This window comes from Tachysurus vachellii, chromosome 16 (genome assembly GCF_030014155.1).
Source record: "Tachysurus vachellii isolate PV-2020 chromosome 16, HZAU_Pvac_v1, whole genome shotgun sequence".
NCBI classification, from domain to species: Eukaryota; Metazoa; Chordata; class Actinopteri; order Siluriformes; family Bagridae; genus Tachysurus; species Tachysurus vachellii.
In genome coordinates, this window is record NC_083475.1 from 5,798,665 (window position 1) to 5,826,124 (window position 27,460).

General features: G+C 39.6%; 2 long non-coding RNA genes across 2 annotated transcripts in view; both read left to right on the forward strand.

Annotated features, from left to right (window-relative positions):
• On the forward strand, nt 1–10,928 carry LOC132858973 (uncharacterized). Its single transcript, XR_009649683.1, has 3 exons — nt 1–215; nt 10,473–10,626; nt 10,791–10,928. It is a non-coding gene; the product is annotated as an uncharacterized LOC132858973 (long non-coding RNA).
• A 2,710-nt stretch (nt 10,929–13,638) lies between these two features.
• The window catches only part of LOC132858974 (uncharacterized), a 54,977-nt gene continuing 41,155 nt past the window's right edge, over nt 13,639–27,460 (forward strand). The window contains exons 1-3 of the long non-coding RNA XR_009649684.1: nt 13,639–13,832; nt 22,283–22,436; nt 26,361–26,403. This is a non-coding gene — a long non-coding RNA (uncharacterized LOC132858974). The remainder of the gene's footprint in view (nt 13,833–22,282; nt 22,437–26,360; nt 26,404–27,460) is intronic.

Consider the following 27,460-nt stretch of genomic DNA (forward strand, 5'->3'; position numbering starts at 1 on the left):
AGTTATAAACTGTAAAGTCTGTATATAAATCTTAAAAATCTTAAAAAGATGAATAGATCCCCAACCCTCGTAGTTTCCTGAACTTGGAGGATGTGCACCAGATGTTGGGATGACTGTTGGACATATAGTATAATACTAGGAGCCTGATCTTTGTGTATTTTATTTCTGTCAGGCATGTTGGACATGTAGGCTGGGATCCTAACACAGGATTTGATGTAAGTTTTTATAAATCTTTATTTTTTTTTGTTGTCCATGAGTCATTATATTAATGTTCTACTTTCTGCAGTAAACTTTTATACTGACTGGGTAGCTGTTCAGGAGATTTGAAGTTCCATAAACACATACTGTAATCAGACACATAAAACAGTTCAACTTTAGCTAACATGTTAACAAAATAGATGAATAAACTACATGGAAATGAATTCCTAGCTTTAAAGGTCATGATCAAATTCATTTTGATGTTTTAAAATGTCTTTTGCTTATAAAGGTGACATAACTGTTTACTTTGATCCATAGTCAGCTCATGAATTGGCTAAAATGTCAATCGATATTGTAGTCACATTGAAAGGGGGTTTAAAATCCAGTTGCTTAAATTACTTCAGGAGATCTGAGGCTTTATTGATGAATAATCACAATCACAATACCTTCTTCTGAGGTAAAGACATGCAAACATAATGACACAAGGTAGAACCCAGGGAAGTAGTGAGCAGTTATAACGAGCTGAATTTACTTGCTGATTTCAAGGTTTTTGAAACAAACATTCTCGTTTCTTTTTTTTAACGTGACTGAGAGCTGATGTTACTCTAACTATGATCAAATTTTTAGCATTGGATGTTCAGACTTCTATTCACATATCTGAAAGGTAACTATTTACACACTTGATGTCCTGCAGTGTGTGTGTGTTATTCCTGTAATTTTACTACATATATAAAATATATGGATGTCATACACTGTAAAAAAAAAAAAAAAAAACCTTTGTTTTTACAAAGAAAATTGGCAGCTATGGTTGCCAGAATAATTCAGTTAAAATTACACTAAAAATGTAAACTTTAAAACAGTTTAAAATTGTACACTCTCCAGAATATTTATGTATAAAATACAAAGATGTCCCGTAAAAATTTACACGTATTTACAGTTTAAAACTGTGCACTCTCCTGAATATTTATGTACTAAATACAAAAATGTCCCGTAAAATTTACTTGTGAATTATGTAAGAAATAGGGAAAACCTTTTTCATTTAAACAAATCCCTCTTTTCACAGAAAAAAATTGCCAGCTGTGGTTGGCAAAATAATTCTGTAAAAAATAAATTACAATTTAAAAGTTATAAATTATAAAATTTTGCAAGCACTTTTAAACTGCACCACCTTATAGACCATTGACTTTGACCCGAAATGTGAAAAACTGCAACCCAGTGTACACAGATTAGGGATTTAAAAAATAAAACACCAAAGTAGATAAAGATAAAGTAATGAAAGCCAAAAAAAAAAAAAAAAAACAGCATTAAAGTGCCTTGAAGGATTTATTAAGCACAAAGCAGCAAACATACATCTCTAATTTCTTAACATAAATTCGTAATGTGTACTACTGTCTATACACCATACAATAAAGAGAATGCGACAGATTAATGATTCTCTCATTGGAGCTGGAACAGGGTATACAAACAAGTGGTTAAAATTTAGATACAGGAATGCTACTCAAAAATCACAAAAGCAATAAAGTTCTGTAACAGCTGTATACATATACTTGTATCTTTAAAAATATCATTTGAAACATTTACTTGCCTCTTAATCTGGAACAACTGGGCATAAAAGGTGAAACTGTCCTTCAAGTTGAGTGTTTCTCAAGTCAGGAATCTGACTGACATTAGTCCATATTCACACATCACGCCACTCATGATCTGAAAGTTCCTGAATCAGTGTAAGAACTCTTGGGTTGACGAGAAGATGGGCGGTGTTTGTCTGTTTGTTTGTTTGTTGGTGCCCTTCTCCGGGTTGATGGAGAAAAAACACCTTGGTAAAGCAGAAAAAGGTGACTATTAATAATCATAAAGCTTCAATATAATCAAAAACAACTTCACAATCTTTAATTTATTTGCTGATTAATCTTTTAACAAAGGTCAAAAAATTATGTAAAATTTACTACTCATAGTTTGTATACGTTAACTAATGACACATTAGTTGTTAATGCATTAACCTAAACAAATTATGAATATTAATTCTATTACAATTGAATTAGAAATGCAATTGTTCATTGTTCAATTTAGTTCATAGTGCATTGACTAATGTTAACAGATACAACATTATGAAACATAAGTACATTTAGAAATAAATATTAAGATTTATTATTTACCATATACCTCTGCAAAAACTCCAGAGTTGATGCCAGTTCTGATGGGTAATGAATGTTAAAGCAATAATAGCTAGCAAACATCATGCAGAGGGCAGTGATGAAAGAGGTGATGTTTTCAAGTACAATATTCCGATCCACACACAACATAAACCTCTTCGAAGAAAAGCAGGACTGACCTAAGAAGAATTTTTTTTTAATTAACTTATAAAAATAAATTACAGATAAAAAGAAATACCAGATAAACTGAAAAGGTGAAAGGGTGAAAGTGTGAAAAAAATATAACTTACCACACATAACAATGGTGGGAGTCAGATAAACGTGGTTCATCTCTACTTCCCCTGCCAGGCATGTGTCCTCCAGGTAGCAGAACATTGCATCTTCTTTCTCATTAAAGTAAGACAGCAAAAGCAGCAACATTTGTTTCACATCTTCAGAGCAACCAATTAGCTCCCCTCATCACTGCAAACTTTGCCGCTGCCTGTAAGAACTTTTTTTCACACCAACAGTATTTCAGTAGTTTAAGAGTCGTTTGCCCTTCAAATCCAGATTTCGTGTGAAAGTTTCTTGAAGACCAATTCCAGTAAGTTCCTTGAAGTGAACTGCCATGCCAAGGTCATTAAACCAAAACGGCCACTCTTCCAAAAGACTTTTTATATTTTGCCCCTGGTTGACTTGTTTACGCTGTGTAGAAAGTCATTAGACGTTTGACTTCTTGTAGATTTACAGTAGGTTGCTAAGACATCATCTTCAGGTTTTCTTTCTTTTCCTGATGGCTCTCAGGGGTCTCTCTAAGGGGCATGAATTTTACATCCCAGTTAATGCACCTGTAAGTATCCTGGATTGTTGGTCTCTGCTCTGGAGGTATTTCGTCTGTGTCAGACTCATTGACATGATGCTTTCGTTTTCTTGATTTAGGGGTTGTAGATCGCTTCGCATTTTCAATCCTATATTGCAACTGCTTAACTAAAGAATGGTACCCTGGCCAAACCACATCTCCATCTATTACATCTTGCAGAGATATAGGATATTTTGACACCATCTTTTTGGCAACTTCAGTAGAATGCCTTCTACTTTGGGCAGAACCTTTTCGCATCATCTCAGTCACCACAATCCGGACCATTTCTCTTCTCAATCTTGGACTTGGTCGTTTTTCTCTCTCCAATACCTGCATCAGTTCCTCTGGGAACTTCTCGCATGGTATCAGAAAGGTATCCACCCAGTCAATATCAGGGCTATGGGAGCTGCTGGAAGAGAATGATTGTGAACTACTGGGTGAAAAAGACTGCAAGGTTGTGGGATATCCTAGTGATGAACCAACAGATGAGCTGCTGGTTTCAAGAGTCTGGCCTGCAAAAAACACACAAAAAGGAATCATCAATAACACAATGTAAATGTTTTTATATTGATTACCTTTTAAATGTTTTAGGCAAGCAAGTTTGGGCACTAGTAGTATTCTGTTCTGCAAAACATAACTTACATCTCAGTTTCCAAGCAGCAATGACTTTTCGGGCTTGAACTGGCCACAACGCTGACAGCAAATCATCTTCCTATATAAACTTAAAATCATCATAGGTCTCCACGCCTAGAGAATGCAAAGTTCTTCTAAAATATCTTTAGTCACCTCTGAAAGGTCAGGCAAGACCTCATTGATGGCAGAGCGTAGAAATATTCTCTCCGAGTCAGTCATTTCTGGATTCAAGTTAGAAGTGAATATAAGAGATAAGTAATACTACACTTACTGTAAGACAAGTCTTCAATTTTGAGAATAAAATATGTTTGTGGATTTATCTGCCTGCACATCTAAAAGTACAAAAAGACGTGTTCATATTTTCAATATGCAATAGTGCAAAAGTTTAAGGCACCTTAGTATTTTCACCAAAATAAATGTTTTTAAGCCAGTTATTTATATATTTTGCTGTAGTGTGTCAGTAGGAAATCAGTTTAAATTTCCAAACATTTCTTTTGACATTAATAATCTAGAAAGATTTTTGTATGCACAAAAAGTCACAGAATCTTACACTCCACAAAGAGATCTGATCGTACATAATTGAGTCCATCTGCGATTGCACGAAGAAACAGAAAAAGAGACATACTAAATAGAAAATAAAAATCGGGAAGCTGCTTGAAGAAACGCACCTGCAAAGCTACAGTACTGTGAAAACTTTTAGGCACTTGTGAAAAATGCTGTAAAGTGAGGATGCCTTTAAAATGAATATAATAAATAGATTTTATTTATCAATGAACTTCTATTAATTAACTAAAATCAATATCTGTGTCCACCTTTTGCAGCAAAACAGCTGTTCTCCCATGTACACTTGCACATCGATTTTCAGGGAGTTTTGCAGGTGGGTTAAAGCATATTTCAGTTAGCAGTTTTTATCTGTTTCTTCATATAATTGCAGATGAACTAGCTGATGGTGAGTTCACATCTTTTTGTGGAGCACCTGATGCCATGCTTTTGTTCATACAAAAGTTTCACTGGATTATTATAATTTGTTCAGAGAAATGTTTGGAAATGTAAACTGATATTTCCTACCGACACACTGCAGCAAAATATATTAATAACTGGCTCAAAACTATTTTTGGCAAGTAGTATGGTGCCTAAGACTTTTGCACAGTCCTGCATACGTTCACATTTTATTAAGCATACATTAGCATTTTAGTATTGTTTTTTTTTTACCACTTTGCCCAAAACATTTTTTATTCCAACAGCACACTGTGTTTCAGTGGAATGAATTGGTGCCCATTAACAATGTATGATGATAATGGATAAAAATCCACCAAGTCATTACTTCTAAGACATTGCACCCTGGTACTTTGTTTTGTCACAGAGTACAGGTGGTATTCAGAAGGATAGTCAACTTTATGCATTCCCATCACAAAATACACAGCTGCATTATTTTGAATTAAAATAATAAGTAGTTCTCCAAACTCAGTGGACTCACCATTTTTCAACACAAGGAAAAGACCCTTTTTATGTCTTTTTTTATGTATGTTTTTATGTCTGTGGATACACAAGTATTAACTTCTGAAAAGCTAAACTCTCGCACTGCATGTTTAATTGATTCACTGTAAAGGTTGGGGTAAAAAGTACACATCATCATCTGGATTTTGCACTTTGTCACCAATTAAAACAGGAAGCAACCTTAAGAAATTCCAATTCTGAACAGCTTGTCTGGAAAGCATGGACACCTCTGAGTTGACAGCACATGGCTTTGTGAGAGCATCAGTTCTTTTGTATTTAAACTGCTTGATGCATCTGTTCAAAATTGAATATGTAAGCCATCGCCTATTTTTAATGAAATACTTCAAGAACATTGCAATGTCATAGGCTAAGACACCCTCAAATATGTCATGGCCTAAACAAGGTGGGAGACCAGGCTGGCAAACATGATTTCAGAGTATTAAAAATAGAATTTACCTTTATTCCTTTGCTGCCTTGACAGTCTTTAGTTTGTTGATCACAAACAGCAGAATCGTAACTTTCAGGGGTGTGCTGTGGACCACAAACACTTGGGTCATCACTTTGAAATTCACTTCGTGTGATTTCACAGTATCGGCAAAAGTATTGAGAATGACCGAAATTTTCAGTAAACCCACCAAAGCTGTGTGAACCCAAATTATCACCAGCGATACAATACAGAGCACCTTTCACCGTTTCACTGCCTACAGTTATTCCGTTTTCCTCCAAATCTTGTAAATCCACGAATAGCTCTAAGAAAACCTTCACACTTCCAAACTGTTTAAGATCATTCTCTGCACATAACAAGACAAGTGACACGTGATCAGTATTGGACCGTACATGAGGAGGAAAATTAACTACAGAAAGATACACTGTAACTACTTTGTGCTTTTTCTTAGCAGAACCAAGTGAATTGACCATTTCAAAAGCATCCTGGTGAAGAATTACTTTTAGGCATTTTGGATTTTCACGGAAGAAATGGTTGCACTTAAAGTTTTTGCCATCACTTATGTCACCAAAATAATCTGAGTCTGTTTTACAAGATGTTTGTGACACTGAATACTTCCATAATTCTGATTTCAATAGATTGCTTAAAACTTGTATCACAGGTATGTAGTATGCAAACCTTATTTTCATCATTACCTAATGGCTCTATGTATTGGAACATTTTTTTAAATGTTTGAGTCCTTGAATATGTTGTTCTCAGTGGTCCCTGATGACAGAAAGAGAACAGGTCTGAATTCTTTACACATTCACAGACTTTCCTAACAATATTAGATTAGATTAGATTAGATTAGATTAGATTAGATTAGATTAGATTCAACTTTATTGTCATTGTGCAAGATACATGTACAGAGCCAATGAAATGCAGTTAGCATCTAACCAGAAGTGCATAGATAGCTTATTTACAAGTGGCAGTGTAAATGTAAAAGTGTAATAAATAAGGGTATGAGGTTATACAGAAGGTGTAGTAATATGCACATATAACTGAATAAGGGTATATATAGTGTGGTTTTTATATAAGTATGATACAGTATGAAGTGGTTTGACAGATATAGCTGTACAAAAGGAATGTCATTATGAATATATATATATATATATATATATATATATATATATACATATATATATATATATATATATATATATACACACACACACACACAGAATAAACAGAATAAATATGGATGGACATACAGAAGTGTAATGATAGTTTTTGGGTGGTGCAAGGATGCATGATTTTAAAGTGGTGCAGCTGCTGTACCACACTGAGATGCAGTTTGTGAGGATACTCTCAATGGTACAGCGGTAAAAGTTCTCCAGTATCCTGTAGCACAGACGGGACATTTTAAGTCTCCTCAGAAAATATAGGCGCTGTTGTGCCTTTCTGATCAGGATGGCTTTCAATATCATCTGTTAGACATATTTCATCATTCAAAAGTGAATGTAGTTTACTTAAAGTGTAATCCTGTCCCAACTCGTGTACATTCTGCATCTCTTCAACAATTGTCTGTATTGTTGAAGCTGGAAGCAGAAGCTGCCCTTGCAATTTTAGGTATAATAAACACAGAGTCCTAAGAAAGGACTCACTGAAATTCTGTGGCAATTCACTGGCTTCATGTGTTGCATCATTCGGGCTCTGGGAATCATCTTCACATGCAATGACGGAGGAAGACTGGAAAATAGCTTCCCTGTAAATGTCACTTATGCTATCAATCGAACATGCTCTATGTTTCCTGGACATATGAGCAGTAAACAATGATTTAACAGTAAACATTTTTTACAACCTGTTTCAGGACACACCACAGGTCGCCCCTCCACTATATGCTCTTTTAAGTGGTGTACAAGTTCTTTAACTGTGTGAAACTGCCGGTCACACAACGACATGGCACATTTCAAATCTGAAACAAAGGTTCTGGGAGCAACAGGGGGTTCAGACTCATTGCGCTGCCGATAGAAATGAGCTTTAAAAGCCGCGTAAGTGCAAAATGTCCGCTTACAGTCATCACTAACACACTTAAAAAACAATGGGGTTCGTTCCTATGAACTCTACAATTCAGCACATAACCCCTCAACGTGTCTAGTAGTTTGCTGCAAAATCTTGTATGGTGAAGTCTTTCAAGGTCTAAGAAAAATAACTTTTCTCTCACCAGTGCGGAACCCCATGTGCTGGCTCATTAGCATGCTCTCAATAACGGCTTGTTAACTGCTTCAAGATGGCTGCTCCCGCCATGATCAGGAATCAGGTCTAATGCTGATTAGACGAGGCAGAGTTCATCAATTTAAATTCCTACACAAGACATGAATTTACGCGGGAATGTAAATTTTTATATGAGAAATCATTACAGTTACATATAAAATTGCCTTAAGACATTATAAATATTACTAAATGGGGAAAACAACAGAAACTTTTTCAGAAACTGATGAATACCTAGGCTATGAAACAAATGACGCATAACTATTTGGAAGACAAATATAAAATGTATGCATTACACCACTACTTCATATATAATTTTTTTATACTTTAAAACAAGCCTAAACTGATATATTGTTAATACCTAGTCATTTCAGACATGTAACATGTTTTTTTAATTTGAAATTTGATATAACAAATGGCAGACTGATGAACACCTAGGCTATGAAACAAATGACGCATAACTATTTGGAAGACAAATATAAAATGTATGCATTACACCACTACTTCATATATAATTTTTTTACACTTTAAAACAAGCCTAAACTGATATATTGTTAATACCTAGTCATTTCAGACATGTAACATGTTTTTTTTAAACATTTATATGAATAGAATTTTGTTGTATTTATTTTATCTGTAAATATAACATACAGGGAGTGCAGAATTATTAGGGAAGTTGTATTTTTGAGGATTAATTTTATTATTGAACAACAACCATGTTCTCAATGAACCCAAAAAACTCATTAATAGCAAAGCTGAATATTTTTGGAAGTAGTTTTTAGTTTGTTTGTAGTTTTAGCTATTTTAGGAGGATATCTGTGTGTGCAGGTGACTATTACTGTGCATAATTATTAGGCAACTTAACAAAAAACAAATATATACCCATTTCAATTATTTATTTTCACCAGTGAAACCAATATTACATCTCAACATTCACTAATATACATTTCTGACATTCAAAAACAAAACAAAAACAAATCAGTGACCAATATAGCCACCTTTCTTTGCAAGGACACTCAAAAGCCTGCCATCCATGGATTCTGTCAGTGTTTTGATCTGTTCACCGTCAACATTGCGTGCAGCAGCAACCACAGCCTCGCAGACACTCTTCAGAGAGGTGTACTGTTTTCCCTCCTTGTAAATCTCACATTTGATGATGGACCACAGGTTCTCTATGGGGTTCAGATCAGGTGAACAAGGAGGCCATGTCATTAGTTTTTCTTCTTTTAGACCCTTTCTTGCCAGCCACGCTGTGGAGTACTTGGACGCGTGTGATGGAGCATTGTCCTGCATGAAAATCATGTTTTTCTTGAAGGATGCAGACTTCTTCCTGTACCACTGCTTGAAGAAGGTGTCTTCCAGAAACTGGCAGTAGGACTGGGAGTTGAGCTTGACCCCATCCTCAACCCGAAAAGGCCCCACAAGCTCATCTTTGATGATACCAGCCCAAACCAGTACTCCACCTCCACCTTGCTGGCGTCTCAGTCGGACTGGAGCTCTCTGCCCTTTACCGATCCAGCCACGAGCCCATCCATCTGGCCCATCAAGACTCACTCTCATTTCATCAGTCCATAAAACCTTAGAAAAATCAGTCTTCAGATATTTCTTGGCCCAGTCTTGACGTTTCAGCTTGTGTGTCTTGTTCAGTGGTGGTCGTTTTTCAGCCTTTCTTACCTTGGCCATGTCTCTGAGTATTGCACACCTTGTGCTTTTGGGCACTCCAGTGATGTTGCAGCTCTGAAATATGGCAAAACTGGTGGCAAGTGGCATCTTGGCAGCTGCACGCTTGACTTTTCTCAGTTCATGGGCAGTTATTTTGCGCCTTGGTTTTTCCACACGCTTCTTGCGACCCTGTTGACTATTTTGAATGAAACGCTTGATTGTTCGATGATCACGCTTCAGAAGCTTGGCAATTTTAAGAGTGCTGCATCCCTCTGCAAGATATCTCACTATTTTTGACTTTTCGGAGCCTGTCAAGTCCTTCTTTTGACCCATTTTGCCAAAGGAAAGGAAGTTGCCTAATAATTATGCACACCTGATATAGGGTGTAGATGTCATTAGACCACACCCCTTCTCATTACAGAGATGCACATCACCTAATATGCTTAATTGGTTGTAGGCTTTCGAGCCTATACAGCTTGGAGTAAGACAACATGCATAAAGAGGATGATGTGGTCAAAATACTCATTTGCCTAATAATTCTGCACTCCCTGTATAAAAATATAACATTATTTTATATGTAATAATTTTAGTATTTTAACTGTCATTTTGTAGTTTTAACTGCATTCTACTACTTTCTGAAATACTGAGTTTTTTCTATTTAATTTACAAAAAGCTGTACATTTTACCCAAAATATATATTATTTTAATGCATACTTTTTATAAAATTTACTGTTTTGTTTGGTTGAGAAATTCACAAAACATTACTGTAAATTTAACACAGTTTAATTGTTTTTCCCAGGTTAATAATCTAGACCCAGAACTGAAGAACCTGTTTGACATGTGTGGTATTTCTGAAGTCCAACTAAAGAACAAGGAGACGTCAAAAGCAATATATGATTTTATTGAGAAAAAAGGAGGAGTGGAGGCTGTGAAGAACGAGTTTCGTAGACAAGGTAGGAGTGTGTCTATATCTTTGTGTGCCTTTTAAGCGTAAAATGCTATACTTTTACTTAATATAATGGTACTTTTCAGATCCTTAATGGTAACAGTATGGTAGAGATTATATAGGAGGGTTATATTTTGTTTGCTAAACTGTTTTGCTTTTATTTCCTTCAAGCCTCTCCCTCTCATCTCTCTTGTGGTGGTCCTCCCACACCTCCACCCCCGTCCCATGGACGAGGAGTTCCATCTCCTCAACCTCCCCTCAGAGCTCCTGCTTCTGCTCCTCCTTCAATTTTGAGTGTGACTCCAAATAGAGACCTCCATGGGTTAATACATTTTTGTTTTGTTAATTTTTGTGTGATTTTGTTGTCAGCACATTCAACTATGTAAAGAACAAAGTATTTAATAAGACTATTTCATTCATTCAGATTTAGGATGTGTTGCTTAAGTGTTCCCTTTATTTATTTGAGCAGTATATATACAGTATATTTGGGTCTGCTTAAAACATTGTATCTGTTCATTCAGAGTGATGTGTTCATCACACCATTAACTTCTATACATGAAATAACCGGAATACCAACAATTTTATGTTATTGTATTTATACCTAGAATACAATGTTCCTTATTGGTCACATAACATTTAGCACTCAAAAAATAAATAAATAGGTAAATAGTTAATAGTCGTTAATTGGTTATTTATAAAATATTTAGTCATTACTAAATATAATATAATGTAATATATTATCTCATCTCATCTCATCTCATCTCATCTTCTACCGCTTATCCGGAACCGGTTCGCGGGGGCAGCAGTCTAAGCTGGGATGCCCAGACTTCCCTCTCCCCAGACACTTCCTCCAGCTCTTCCGGGGGAATTTCCCAGGCCAGCCGAGAGACATAGTCCCTCCAGCGTGTCCTAGGTCTTCCGCGGGGCCTCCTCCCGGTTGGACATGCCCGGAACACCTTCCACAGGGTGGCGTCCAGGAGGCATCTGGAACAGATGCCTGAGCCACCTCAGCTGACTCCTCTCGTTGTGGAGGAGCAGCGGCTCTACTCTGAGCTTCTCTGGAGTGACCAAGCTCCTCACCCTATCTCTAAGGGAGCGCCCAGCCACCCTACGGAGGAAACTCATTTCGGCCGCCTGCATCCGGGATCTTGTCCTTTCGGTCATGACCCAAAGCTCATGACCATAGGTGAGGGTAGGAACATAGATCGACTGGTAAATAGAGAGCTTCGCCTTGCATATCAGCTCTTTCTTCACCACAACAGACCGGTATATCGACCTCATCACTGCAGAGGATACACCGATCCGCCTGTCGATCTTCCGCTCCTACCCTCACTCATGGTCTTGACCCAAAGCTCATGACCATAGGTGAGGGTAGGAATGTAGATCGACAGGTAAATAGAGAGCTTTGCCTTGCAGCTCAGCTCTTTCTTCACCGCAGCAGACCAGTATATCGACCTCATCACTGCAGAGGATACACCGAACTCACTGTTGATTTCCCACTCCGTCCTTCCCTCACTTGTGAACAAGACCCCAAGATACTTAAACTCCTCCACTTGAGGCAGGAGCTCTCCACCAACCTGAAGGGGGCAAGCCACCCTTTTCCGGCTGAGAACCATGGCCTTGGACTTGGAGGTGTTGATTCTCATCCCCGCCGCTTCACACTCGCCTGCAAACCGTCCCAGTGCACGCTGAAGGTCCTGATTTGATGAAGCCAACAGGACAACATCATCTGCAAAAAGCAGAGACGAAAACCTGTGGTCCCCAAACCAGACTCCCTCCGGCCCGCGACTGTTCCTAGAAATCCTGTCCATATAAATAATGAACAGGACCGGTGACAAAGGGCAGCCCTGCCGAAGTCCATCAGAACATGTCTGACTTACTGCCAGCAAAGTGAACCAAACTCCTGCTCCAGTCATATAGGGACCGGACAGCCCTTAGCGGAGGGCCCCGGATGCCATACTCCTGGAGCACCCCCCACAGGTCGCCATGAGGGACACAGTCGAAATGCCTTCTCCAGATCCACAAAGCACATGTGGACTGGTTGGGTAAACTCGGACTCACTGTCTCCAACCTCCCTCGGGATCTGGTTGAATCTCTGCCGGAGGTGGGAGTTGAAGATCTCTCTGACCGGAGACTCTGCCAAATGTTCCCAGCAGACCCTAACAGTACGTTTGGGTCTGCCAAGTCTGTCCAACTTCCTCCCCCGCCATCGGATCCAACTCACCACCAGGTGGTGATCAATTGACAGCTCCGCCCCTCTCTTTACCCGAGTGTCCAAGACATATGGCTGGAGGTCAGATGAAACAACCACAAAGTCGATCATCGACCTCTGACCTAGGGCATCTTGGTGCCACGTGCACTGATGGACACCCTTGTGCTTGAACATGGTGTTCGTTATTGACAAATTGTGACTAGCACAGAAGTCCAATAACAGAACACCACTCGAGTTCAGGTCGGGGGGCCGTTCCTCCCAATCATCCCTCTCCAGGTGACACTGTCACTGCCCACATGAGCGTTGAAGTCCCCCAGTAGAACGACGGAGCCCCCGGTCGGAGCACTTTCCAGCACCCCTCCCAGAGATGCCAAGAAGGTCGGGTACTCTACACTGCCATTTGGCACATAAGCGCAAATAACAGTGAGAGACCTATCCCCGACCCGAAGGCGCAGGGATACAACCCTCTTGTTCACCGGGGTGAACTCCAACACATGGTTGCTGAGCTGGGGGGCTATGAGCAAGCCCACACCAGCCCGTCGCCTCTCACTGCGGACAACTCCAGAGTAGTAGAGAGTCTACTACTCTGGAGTAGACTTTTAAATTTCCTCATAAGGGGGTTTTGAACTACTCTTTGTCTGGCCCGTCACCCAGGACCTGTTTACTTTGGGAGACCCTACCAGGGGCAGAAAGCCCCAGACAACATAGCTCCTAGGATCATTCAGACATGCAAACCCCTCCACCACGATAAGGTGGTGGTTCACGGAGAGGGTAATATATTATAACTGTTTAAAAAGTTATAAGTCTGTATATAAATCTTAAAAATCATAAAAAGATGAATAGATCCCCAACCCTCGTAGTCTCCTGAACTTGGAGGATGTGCACCAGATGTTGGGATGACTGTTGGACATATAGTATAATACTAGGAGCCTGATCTTTGTGTATTTTTTTCTGTCAGGCATGTTGGACATGTAGGCTGGGATCCTAACACAGGATTTGATGTAAGGTTTTATAAATCTTTATTTTTTTTTTTGTTGTCCATGAGTCATTATATTAATGTTCTACTTTCTGCAGTAAACTTTTATACTGACTGGGTAGCTGTTCAGGAGATGTGAAGTTCCATAAACACATAATCAGACACATAAAACAGTTCAACTTTAGCTAACATGTTAACAAAATAGATGAATAAACTACATGGAAATGAATTCCTAGCTTTAAAGGTCATGATCAAATTCATTTTGATGTTTTTTTGTTTTTTTTTTCTCAATCTTTTTATTGAGGAAGTATCACAAACAGTCATGTACAAACAGTTTACAGGTATTCCCCTTAAATTTTTGTTATTTTAAAACACAATAAAACAGTAAGTAAAGAAAAAAGGCATATACGGGAGACAGAAAACACACAATAAAATTAAAAAATAATAATAAATAAATAAAATATATATTTTTTTTTATTTAAAAAAAGAAATAAATAAAGAAACGTACAAATGGGGGGAGGCAGAATCAATCACATGGTAGAGTTTGTAGCGATTTAAAATAGTCCATGAAAGAGCACCATTTATGGTGAAATTTTTCAGAGTTACCCCTGGATGAAAACTTTATCTTTTCCAGTTTAAGCAATGACATCACATTCTGGAGCCACACAGAAACTGAAGGTGCTTTATGCCTCTTTTCCACCAAAAAGAACCGAGTGCTGGTTCAGAGCTAGCGCTGGTGCTGGTTCAAAGTTGGTTCCACTGGCGAACCTCCTAAGAACCAGTTTGCCTTTCCACCGGCTAAAGAGCCATCATAGCGCCGAGTGTGACGTCACTGTATACATCTCACGTGTCCCAGCAACTTTAGCGCAGCAGCGGCAAACAGAAATACATGAACAATGGCGGATGTTGCTTTACTGTTAATGCTCATGGCTTTGCGAACATACATTGGCATCCAAACGCAGCGAATCCAACGTGTACATGCAGCTCCATGTAATCTGTATAAACGGAGGTAATCGATAAAGTACATAACGTTATTTTATCATTAACACAGAAAAAAGTTAGCCTTAGCATGTAGCTACTTACTATCATGTGTGATGATAATGTATCATATCGCGGTAAAGTAAAAAAGTATTAAACATTAGTATACTTAAGGTACATTATCAAATGCGCTAACAGTAGCCCCACCCACAGCCCCGCCCACAGCCCCTGACACAAGCGGTTCTTAAGTCTAGACCAGCAACGTTTTGGTGCTACTTAAGAACAACTTTTCCTGGTTCAGAGCCGGTGCTTTGGCTGTCGAAAAAGAAAGAACTGGTTCTAAATTAGGCTCTGGCTCCAAACCAGCACTCGAACTGCCTCGGTGGAAAAGGGGCAGAGGCTTTCCAGAGAAGTAAAATGAACCGTCTAGCCACAAGTGATGTAAATGTCAATATATCAGCCTGAGCAGGGTCAGTTAACACAGAGTTAAACGGGAGTCCAAATACAGCTAAGAAGGGATCGATATGAACCTGAATTCTAAGAACTTTGAGAGAATCGTGGAATACTGGCTCCAGAAGTTGTGAAGTCTAGGGCAGGAGAAAAACGTGTTACATGAGGTACCGTGACACCGCTCACATTGATCGGTTATCTGTGGATAAATTTCGGATAAACGAGACCTTGAATAATGAACCCTGTATAATACCTTAAACTGAATTAGTTGCAACCTTGCACAGGATGTGCTGGAGCGAATACATGATAATGCCTTTTCCCATCGCTGATCTGAAAAAAGTTATTCCTAGCTCTTGTTCCCAAGACCTATGAATTTTAGCTGTTGAATAGGTGTCTAAATCCATTAACTGTTTATATATTATTGATATAATAGATTTCTTGTTGGGCTTAAGAGACAGCAGCTCTTCCCAAAGTTGAGTATTAGGAAGTGAAGGATGGGAAGGGAAGAAAGACGAAGCACAGTGCCAAACCCGAAAGTAGCGAAATAAATGAGCAGCCGGGAGATTCATTTCAGAGAACAGAGTGGAAAAACTTGAGAAAATCTTTATACAGGTCCTTAAAACTTTTAATGCCACAGTTTTCCCACTGTATATATACAGCATCAGTCAGGCCAGGGGGAAATAAGTGATTTTTCGTTATAGGCATTGTGGTTGAGGCTGAAGCAAACTTGTAATTATTCCTGAATTGTGACCAGATTTTAATACTGGACTGAACCACAGGATTCTTTGTGAAAAAAGATGGGTTAATTGGGAGGGAAGATGTCAGTAAAGCATTTAAAAAAGAGGAGATACAGGACTGGTCCTCAAGCCTACACCATAGCAGTTCTTGTGACTGAAGCCAGTAAGTCAATTTGTGAATGTGAGCCGACCAATAATGCAACAAAAAATTAGGTAAAGCCAGACCGCCACTAAACGTAAATCTCTGCAAAAGTGATTTCCTCACCCTGGGATTTTTACCTCCCCACAAAAAAAGAGGTAATAAGTTGGTTCAGTGTTTTGAAAAAATTTTTGGGCAAAAATACAGGGATACACTGAAACAGAAAAAGTAGCCGAGGCAAAATGTTCATTTTAATGGCGTTAATACGACCAATTAGAGACAAAGGAAGGGAACTCCACCTTTGAAAATCCGACTTGATCTGGCTAAGCAATGGGGAGAAATTAGCCGAATATAAGGAAGGCAGAGTCCGGGTCACGTTGACTACTAAATATTTGAAACCTGAAGGACTGAAATTGAAAGAATGTCAGACTGTTTCAGTGTAAGAGCCAGAGAATTTATAGGATAGCATTCACTTTTAAGTATGTTCATTTTATAACCTGAAAAAGAGCCAAATCTCTTCAACAAAGATAAAATTGGTGGAACACTTGCCAAAGGATCAGAAACATATAGAAGGAGATCATCTGCATACAATAACAATTTCAGACCAATATTATAGCGGGATACTCCGTGAAATGAAGTGAGTGATTGCAAAGCTAACAACAAGGGTTCAATGGCCAAAGCAAAAAGTAAGGGAGACAGGGGTCAGCCCTGTCTAGTGTCACGTGACAAAGTAAAATAGTCGGAAGAAATCTCATTTGTGTGGATGCTAGCCTGAGGGGAATTGTACAACAATCAAATCCATGAAATAAATCTGTCCCCATAGCCAAACTTATTTAGGACGGCAAAAAGATAGACCCACTCCACCCGATCGAAAGCTTTCTCGGCATCAAGCGAGATGACTACTTCTGGACTAGTTAAAGAGTGATTAGACAGAATGACATTCAAAAGTGTGCGGACGTTAAAAAATAACTGCTGTCCTTTAATGAAGCCATTCTGTTCCTCTGAAATAATAGAAGGAAGGATTTTTTCAAGGCGTCTCGCTAATACCTTGACCAAGATTTTTACATCTACGTTGAGAAGGGATATAGGTCTATATGAGGCACAAGATGTAGGATCCTTATCCTTCTTTAAGAGAAGCATGATTCATTGTATACTAAAAGAAGAAGTGGAGCTAAACGGTCTATAGATTTCTTGAAAAATTCAACAGGGAACCCCTCTGGGCCTGGTGCCTTACCATTATGCATAGCTTTAATAGCATGCATAACCTCTTCTAATGTTAGGGGCGCATCTAATTGTTCAGCCATGGTGGGGTCAACAGTAGGCACTGCCAAATCTTTGAGAAAAGAAGCCAAATCAGAATAATGCTGATTATCCAGCTACAGATTCAGACTTATACAGAGATAAATAATAAGTTTTAAATACATTATTTATTTCCTTAGGCTAAGAAACCATTTTGCCAGCCTTGTCTTTAATTTGAGGTATCAAACAGGAAGCAGACTGGCGCTTTAACTGGTGGGCCAAGAGCCTACTAGATTTATCACCTTGCTCATAATAAATTGCGCGGGAACGCAACAGGAGATGCTCAGCTTCAGTTGTTGAAAGCAAGTCAAATTCAGTCTGTACTGTAGCTCAAGTCGTTTCTTTTGAATGCTGGGAGTTGGATTGGCAGCCATTTGCTTGTCTAAATCATAAATGTTTGTAGTCAAATCCTGAAGCTTAGCTTTCGGTCTTTATTGGAATTGACAGAATACGAAATAATTTGTCCGCACATATACGCTTTAAGAGATTCCCACTACAATGAAGATGAGGCAGAATCACTCCTATTGAAGACTATATATTCATCTATTGCAGACAAGGTAAAAACATTAAATGCCTCGTCTGACAACAACAAAGAATTGAACCTCCAGGGTGAGGAAAAACGCGGCTGGCGCACAAATTTGATATTAACACTAAGTGGTGCATGGTCAGAAATAACAGTTGCATGATAATCAGACACTGTGACTTTAGGGATTAGGGAATTGTCAATAAAAAAATAATCAATACATGAAAAAGACTGGTGCACCTGAGAGTAAAAGGAATATGTCCTGGCACTATGGTTATAAAATCTCCAAGGGTCTACAAACCCATTTTTACTCATAAAATCCAAAATGGATTTGGACATAGAAGACTGCGTCAGGGTTCGAAGGTTTGAACGATCTAAGGCGGGGTCAATAACACAATTCATATCACCAGCCAGTATTAAAAGATGGGTGTCAAGGAAAGGATGGATACTCTACAACTTGTCTGTAAAACCCGGATTATCAAAATTCGTGTCATGATTCAGCCCGGACTTTTGGCCATGTGCTTTTGTTGTTCTTCGTCACGTGTCTGCCCCGCCTTTGTCTGCTCCTCCCTGTCACCACACCTGCTCCTTATTGTCATCATTGTCTGTATTGTATTTAAGTTAGCCGCGTTGCTGAGTGCAGCGCGGATCATTAGTTACGTTTCCCCTCGTCATGTCTAGTCCTTGTTAAATGTTGTCATTCGTATTGTTTCAGTTATTGTCATTTCTGTCTATGTCTTATTTGTTTATTAAACCCCCCTCTTTTGAAGCTATCCTGCGTACGGGTCTGTCTCCTTCCGTCCCCGAATGTGACAGAATGATCCGCCTTAAAACCCAGCAGACCCAGCAGGATAGCTTCCAGCTCGGACCGGCTTTTTATCCTCCTCTTCCCCTGGACTGTTCCGCCAGTCCTTTTTTCTTTTTTCGGTGACATCGCTCCGCCCTTTTTCCGGTGAGGGACGCCGCTCCACTTTCGGTTCTGTCCGAAGCGGTCGTCGCCTCACTTCCTTCGCGGAGGATGTCACCAAACTGTTTTTGCTCCTTTTTTGTTTTTTGGTGCCCTGCGGCATCGCCCCGCCTTTTTTTTCAGTGAAGGACGTCGCTCCAGTTCCGGTTCCGTCCGAGGAGGGCGTCGCTTCACTTCTTCCGCGGGGGGTGCTGCAGGCCCAGGGCGATGGACCTTCCCACCCTCCCACCCTTGGTCATCAGGACGTGAGCTGGCTGCAGTGTGTCGGGGTTGCGTTCGGCCCTTCAGCTCGGCTGTGGATATCGCTCGGCCCTTCAGCTCGGCTGTGACGTCATTCGGCCCTTCAGCTCGGCTGAGGATATCGCTCGGCCCTTCAGCTCGGCCATGGAAGTCGCGTGGCCCTTCTGCTCGGCTGAGGACGTCGCTCGGCCCTTCTGCTCGGCTGTGGACGTCGTTCGGCCCCTCTGCTCGGCTGAGGACGTCGCTCGGCCCTCGCTGCTGTGCCGCCGTGAGCCTTGCTCCCCCCACCGGCCTCGCCGGGTGCCTTGCTCCCCCCACCGGCCTCGCCGTGTGCCTTGCTCCCCCACCGGCCTCGCCGTGTGCCTTACTCCCCCCATTGGCCTTCGCCGTGTTCCTCGTTCCCCCATCTGCCTTCGCTGTGTTCCTCGTTCCCCCATCTGCCTTCGCCGTGTTCCTTGCTCCCCCCATCTGTCTTCGCCATGTGCCTCGCCCCCCCTCCTGGACTCTGCCAGGGTTTGGCGCTTCGGGAGCCGCGCCTTGGAGGGGGGGTTCTGTCATGATTCAGCCCGGACTTTTGGCCATGTGCTTTTGTTGTTCTTCGTCACGTGTCTGCCCCGCCTTTGTCTGCTCCTCCCTGTCACCACACCTGCTCCTTATTGTCATCATTGTCTGTATTGTATTTAAGTTAGCCGCGTTGCTGAGTGCAGCGCGGATCATTAGTTACGTTTCCCCTCGTCATGTCTAGTCCTTGTTAAATGTTGTCATTCGTATTGTTTCAGTTATTGTCATTTCTGTCTATGTCTTATTTGTTTATTAAACCCCCCTCTTTTGAAGCTATCCTGCGTACGGGTCTGTCTCCTTCCGTCCCCGAATGTGACAATTCGGAGCATATACATTGACCATTGAATACAGGGTTATTACAAAGAGTGCCAACAACTATTAGATATCTCCCATTCTTGTCAGCCACTATCTTTGAAGGAGTAAACTGAACTCTTTTATTGATCAGAATAGCCACCCCTCTGGCTCTAGAATTAAACGTCGAGTGAAACACGTTTCCCACCCATGGACATCCGAGTCTAACATGGTCCCTGTCCTGCAAATGGGTCTCCTGCAGAAATATTACATCACTCTTCAGGCTCTTTAAGTGTGAAAATATTTTGCACCGTTTAGTGGGGCTATTCAAGCCTTTCACATTCCAACTCAAAAATCGAATACCAGTCGAATCACCACACTTTTGACCTTGAGTGCTGGCCATAGCTAACAGACTTTAGTTTGGAAGTAGGCTACACATTTAAACAGGTCATTAATCCCACCCTCATAAAAAGAAAAGGGAAAAAAGCACACGCACAGGCGCTGAGTTAAATAAAACAGAAAGTTATAATTACACTCACTCTGTTGGGCCAACCAAATTTGCAAATAAACAATATGCAACCCTCATATAATCAGTCTATTTTGTAATTTTGCTAATAAACGCCTTAGCTACAGCTGGTGAAGCGAAGTTGCACTGCGCTCCCTTGTATGTGATGCGTAACTTGGCTGGATGGAGGATGCCGAACCGGACTCCTTCGATGTCCCGTAGCTCGCGTCGAACCTCATTAAAAGCCGTGCGGGCTCGTGCTGTTTTAGCGGTGTAGTCAGGGAAGACGGAGATGGTCATGTTGTGTAGTTTAATCCGCTGTAGCTCCCAGGCTTTCTTGAGGATATTCGCACAGTCTGTATAATAGTGGAGCCTTGCTACTATCGCGTGCAGACGTTCGCCGGCTTGGGTTTGGGAGCCAGGGTCCGGTGAGCACGATCCACAAGCGGTTCCTTCTCAAGTGTGAATGCCTCCATCAAGAGTTTTGACACATACTCTGTGGATAAATTATTTGGAGTATCCTCCAGCACACCGACAATACGAATATTGTTGCGGTGTGACCTAGATTCCAAATCATCACATTTGCTCTCCAATTTAACCAGTTCTCCAGACATGTACTCCACCTTAGCACGGAGAGTGGCTATGTCATCGATGCAAGTGGAGAGGGACTGCTCCATCTCTGACACGGTGTCTTTGAGTCCGGTATAGCTTTGCTGCATAGCGAAAATATTGGAGGAAAGATCGGTTTTCAGTGCTAGCAGCTCAGATTTAATCGAGGAGAGGTTGTCACCTAACGCTGCATGAAGTTCAGCTTTAAATATTGCTGGAATTTCTTCACGAAGGGTGCAGAGAAGTTTAGTCCTAAGAGCAGTAACATTGGCATCGCCCGGCGTGGCCTCTAGCGACGGCGAGGTTTTACCACGAGGCGGGGATGCAGCGTTGGCAACAGGCCGCAGGTGAGGCTGAGAGGCGTTTGTGCTTTTATTGACCTTGCGTGGCATTGTAGTCGCCGAAAATCTAAATAATTCTTGTTCAAAACAAAGGTTTACAAAAACTTATAAGCTACCAAAAGTGTGCAAATCGTGCCTAAAAATAATGGAGAAACAAACTCTGTAGGAGCGAAGCTCGATGCGACCTACTCCATGCTTAGCTAAGCCGGAAGTCCCCCATTTTGATGTTTTAAAATGTCTTTTGCTTAAGAAGGTGACATAACTGTTTACTTGGATCCATAGTCAGCTCATGAATTGGCTAAAATGTCAATCGATATTGTAGTCACATTGAAAAGGGGTCTAAAATCCAGTTGCTTCAGGAGATCTGAGGTTTTATTGATGAATAATCACAATCACAATACCTTCTTCTGAGGTAAAGACATGCAAACATAATGACACAAGGTAGAACCCAGGGAAGTAGTGAGCAGTTATAACGAGCTGAATTTACTCGCTGATTTCAAGGTTTTTGAAACAAACGTTTCTCGTCTCGTTTCTTTTTTTAACGTGTCTGAGAGCTGATGTTACTCTAACTATGATAAAATGATTAGCATTGGATGTTCAGACTTTTATTTACATATCTGAAAGGTAACTATTTACACACTTGATGTCCTGCAGTGTGTGTGTGTGTGTGTGTGTGTGTGTGTGTTATTCCTGTAATTTTACTACATATATAAAGTATATGGATGTCATATAGTATGTTGTGTATGATGCCAGGGAATGCAAACTGATAGATTTTAAATTAGTTGAGTTTTTTTTCCCCTCACTCCCAATTATTTGCTTTCTTGTACATTCCCAGGTTAATAATCTAGACCCAGAACTGAAGAACCTGTTTGACATGTGCGGTATTTCTGAAGTCCAACTAAAGGACAAGGAAACGTCAAAAGCTATATATGATTTTATTGAGAAAAAAGGAGGATTGGAGGCTGTAAAGAACGAGTTTCGTAGACAAGGTAAGAGTGTGTCTATATCTTTGTGTGCCTTTTAAGCATAAAATTCTATACTTTTACTTAATATAATGGTACTTTTCAGATCCTTAATGGTAACAGTATGGTAGAGATTATATAGGAGGGTTATATTTTGTTTGCTAAACTGTTTTGCTCTTATCTCCAAATCCACTTGATTTTCATTGATAATTTTTGTGTGATTTTGTTGTCAGCACATTCAACTATGTAAAGAACAAAGTATTTAATAAGACTATTTCATTCATTCAGATTTAGGCTGTGTTGCTTAAGTGTTCCCTTAATTTTTTGAGCAGTATATACAGTATATATATTTTTATATATATCGCACTCAAGAGTCATGAACGAGGACAAGGCCATGTAAAAATTGCTACACAAATGAAAAAGGAGACAAAAATTCACATTTTCTCAGGGAAATGACTTCTGAAGACAGAGGACAGGAAATTTGCAGACAATCTAGCAAAGACCTACAAGCAACCACTGTAGATGTTGCAAGTGGCAATCAGGAAAGCACAGCTTTTCAAGTATCCAATACAAATGAAGAGGCAACATGCTCAGGCCCACAAAGCAACTCAACACCGTCAAAGTTCTTTTCCAGCCAAGCTGTGCTTGAAGCCGAGATTCATTGGGTAATCAAAATGGTCAGGTCACACCACTCATTCAACTCCAGCTCTGATGTGTCAGTCATTTTTAATCAAATGTTCCCAGACCGTGGTATTGCCAAACGGTTTTCATGTGGCGCAACAAAATCTGCTTACCTTTTATAATTTGGATTGTGCCCATATTTCAAAGAGAAGTTGATCAAAGATGTCAGGAAGGCAAAATGCTATGTAGTGTCATTTGACGAATGCTTGAATAAAGTGACAGATGGAGCAGATGGATATAATTGTCCGTTACTGCTGTGATCGTGAAGAGAAAGTAGTAGAAAGTAGAGAGAGTTTATGGGACCTACTCAGGCAGAGAAGCTTTTGGAGAAAATTAAGAAAACCCTCTCACCACTTGATACCAATAAACTCCTACAAATCTCAATGGATGGCCCTATGGTCAATTGGAAATTCCTAAAGATGTTACAAGAAGACAAAAGACAATCAGACCCTTCTGCATCAAAGTTGCTGCATTTGGGAAGCTGTGCTTTGCATGTTGTGCATGGAAGCTTTCAAGCTGAAGAGAAAGAAACAGGTTGGAAGGGGGGGATGTACTGAGGGCTCTTTGGCAGTTGTTTCATGACTAAAACATGAGCATTTCCTTTAAAGTTCTGTGCTCATCGAAGGGGTAGAAGACATGGCAGTTGCAAAGAGAGCAATCGAAATTTGGCCCGCAGTGCAGATGTACATCAACAACCATAGGAAACTTCTGAAAAGTAAAGTTCCATCATCAGCATCATACTGCACAGTAAAGGAGGCTACTGCAGACCATCTTTTTTGTAGCTAAGCTCCATTTTTTTTGCATTTGTTGCTAGACAGCTGAAGCCATTTTTGGAAAAATTCCAGACAGACGCTCCAATGGTTCCTTTTTCAGCAAAGGAGCTCCAGTCAACCACGAGAGGCTTGCTATCAAGCTATATCAAAAGGAAGAACTGGAAAAGTTAAAGACACCTCTCCAACTGCTAAAACTAGATCCACAAGACAAAGCAAACCACGTACCACTTAAACAGCGTTGACACTGGATTTGGTACGAAGCAAAAGAAAAGGCATCTGAAAACATCCAGGACCATCCTCTAAAAATTCAGCAGTTTAAGAAAGATCTTCCTTTCCATGACTTGCAAGAAAATGATGGAGAGAAGTTCCTTAATGTTCCAAATGGAGAAAGTTTCAGAAACTCTTACAAAATTTGCTTAATGCTGGTTGGTACACTGCACCTCAATGTGATGAGATTCTTGCACAGTACAAAACATTTTCAATAGACATCAACACACACCATAAAGCAGAATTCCAACATTTTGCTTACACTTCCAGGCTGGGCAAGTTTCTTGGAAATCTTATCAGTGGCAGACCAGAATATACAGCCTTGTGGGACCTGATTAAACATCTGCTCACACTATCTCATGGACAAGGGGCAGTGGAACGAGGATACTCTATCAACAAAGATATGCTTGTTGAAAACCTTAAAGAGAGGTCTCTGGTAGCACTGCGCATGGTCCAGGATGCAGTGGCTGAACACCCACTGGATGAAGTCCTGCCAAGAGATCTCATACTACACTGCAAAGGAGCAAGGATGAGATATGTACAGTACTTGGAGGATGAAAAGAAAAAGAAAGTTGAAACTGCCAATGAGAGGAAAAGAAAAGACCTGCAGCAAGAAATTGCAAATGTCAATGCAAAAAGACAAAAAATAATGCTTAGCATAGAAACCATGCAAAAAGAGGCAGATGAAATGGCAATCAGGGCAGAGACAAAGCATGACTTCACCTTACTGTCAAAATCAAATGCCTATCGAAAAAGTGTCACAGAGAAAAGTGAGGAGTTAGCAGCTCTAGAACAAAGTTTGGAAAACATGCAAGAGAGTTTGAAGCAACTACACTAAAAAGTTCAAAAGAATACTGTTCATTGGAGCTTAATGCAGTGAATGTTTTGGACAGACAATTAAATGTTGTTTATTCCTTATGGGAATGCTTCTGCAGTTCTTTTTCATAATGCGTTTTTTTTTTTTTTTTGAGAATGCAGTTGGGGGAAGAAGGAAGGGAAAGTTTAACAAGAAGGGCCTTGGTAGTTGTGTTCATTATAACAAATGTGTTCATTATAATAATGTGTTCATTATAATAAAGTGAAGAGTTTAACTTCAGAAGCTCTGTGAATGTGTATCTGGTGTTTTTCTAATTTTATAGTTAAGTAATAGCCATAAAGTGTACGTTGTTTTTAAGACTTCTGGAGAGAAGAACATATTACTTTAGGCCGTGAATCTGTGATCCTTGTCTTTTTTTCTTAAATTTGAAATGTCCTGGAAAAGTCCTGGTAAATGATCTCTGAAAAAGAGTGGGAACCCTGGTAGTGTGTGAGTGCGTGAGTGAATGAGAGTGTATGTGTGCCCTGCGATGGGTTGGCACTCCGTCCAGGGTGTATCCTGCCTTGATGCCTGATGACGCCTGAGATAAGCACAGGCGCCCCGTGACCCGAGAAGTTCGGATAAGCGGTAGAAAATGAATGAATGAATGAATATTATAACTGTTTTAAAAGTTATAAACTGTAAAGTCTGTATATAAATCTTAAAAATCTTAAAAAGATGAATAGATCCCCAACCCTCAAAGTCTCCTGAACTTGGAGGATGTGCACCAGATGTTGGGATGACTGTTGGACATCAGTGTTGTATAAAGTACTAGAAAACAATACTTGAGTAACACAAGTATCGTACTAGAAAAAGACTTTCGTAGATGTGAAAGTTGCCTTTTAGAATATTACTCAAGTAAAAGTCTTAAAATATCTGATATTTACTGTACTTAAGTATCAAAAGTACTTTTCTGATATTTAATGTACTTAAGTATTTGAAGTAAAAGTAAAAAGTAAAATTTCAGTTATTTTTAGGCATAAGAGTCGCTTCATCCGGTAGGAATCTTTCATTCCAATGTACAGAAACATTTCTTGCAAATACGGCCACGGGTGTATAACGTTATCTTCTTGCACCCTGAGCAGTGATTCGCCAAACCTCCCTTATTGCAGTCGCACACATTTCTGCTGATTTTATTTTGTAGTAAAGAGTAACGAAGATGCTTAGCGGAAATATAGCGGAGTAAAAGTATACATTTTATCTAGGAAATGTAGTGGAGTAAAAGTGAAAGTTGACATAAATTTAAATAGCGAAGTAAAGTACAGATACGTGAAATTTCTACTTAAGTACAGTAACGAAGTATTTGTACTCTGTTACATTACAACACTGAGTATAATACTAGGAGCCTGATCTTTGTGTATTTTTTTCTGTCAGGCATGTTGGACATGAAGGCTGGGATCCTAACACAGGATTTGATGTAAGTATTTATAAATCTTTATTTTTATTTTTTTTGTCCATGAGTCATTATATTAATGTTCTATTTTCTTCAGTAAACTTTTATACTGACTGGGTAGCTGTTCAGGAGATGTGAAGTTCCATAAACACATAATCAGACACATAAAATAGTTATAACTTTATTTTAATACTGTCTCTCTTATGTTTTTTGTGTTTTTTCTATACCTCTAATTTATTTCTGTGTACAGTGAGTTCATTAGCATTTGATCCTCCAGTCTAACTAAAACAATTTTTCCACAGATGATGATGATGACAATGACGACTTTGAGGACGAGGAAGAGTGGGAAGAATAACAGCCCTTTCTCCCTTCAGCTGAACACACTAAAGTGACACTAAACTGTTTTCTGTCTCTAATTTGTACTTTGTTTGCCGTGTAAATAATTCACTTTACTTTTCTCTTCATCTGAACTTGAACTTGCATCTGAAAAGGCTTGCCGTGTTTTATTTTACTCAATGTTTCTTTTTCTTTGTTTCGTTTCCTTTCTGGTTTTTTCTTTTGCTCCATATTTTACAGACAAGAAGTCAATGGAAAAATGGAACAGTGTTTCCAGCTTCTACTAGACACATAAACACTATTTTCATACAGCGTTCTTTTGTACCTCACATTTTCTATATACAGATTCTAGTGTGGTGTCATTATTTCGTAAAAGTTTGAATTGTATATTTTTACATACATTAAAGAGGAAATCTATTATGTGAACCAAGAGAAATATCAGAGATATGCAAAATAACATTATCATGCTTGAGGATCTATTGCACCATCAGTTGCTATAGCAATTGTACTTTATGGTTCTGGTTCTCTTTCCTTTTTTTTTAATTGACCTGAGACCCAGTTATATTTTATTTCTGATATTCTGAGAATTGTTGGTTTATTTTAGTCAACTCGGTAAGCGTATATTTAAAAATAAACTAAATGCAAACTCAGCCTTAAAGCTTTCATTTTATCACACTAATGACAGATATGCCGTGATGCTTTACTAATTTCTCATTGAGATCCGTCATTAAACTGACTACAGGCT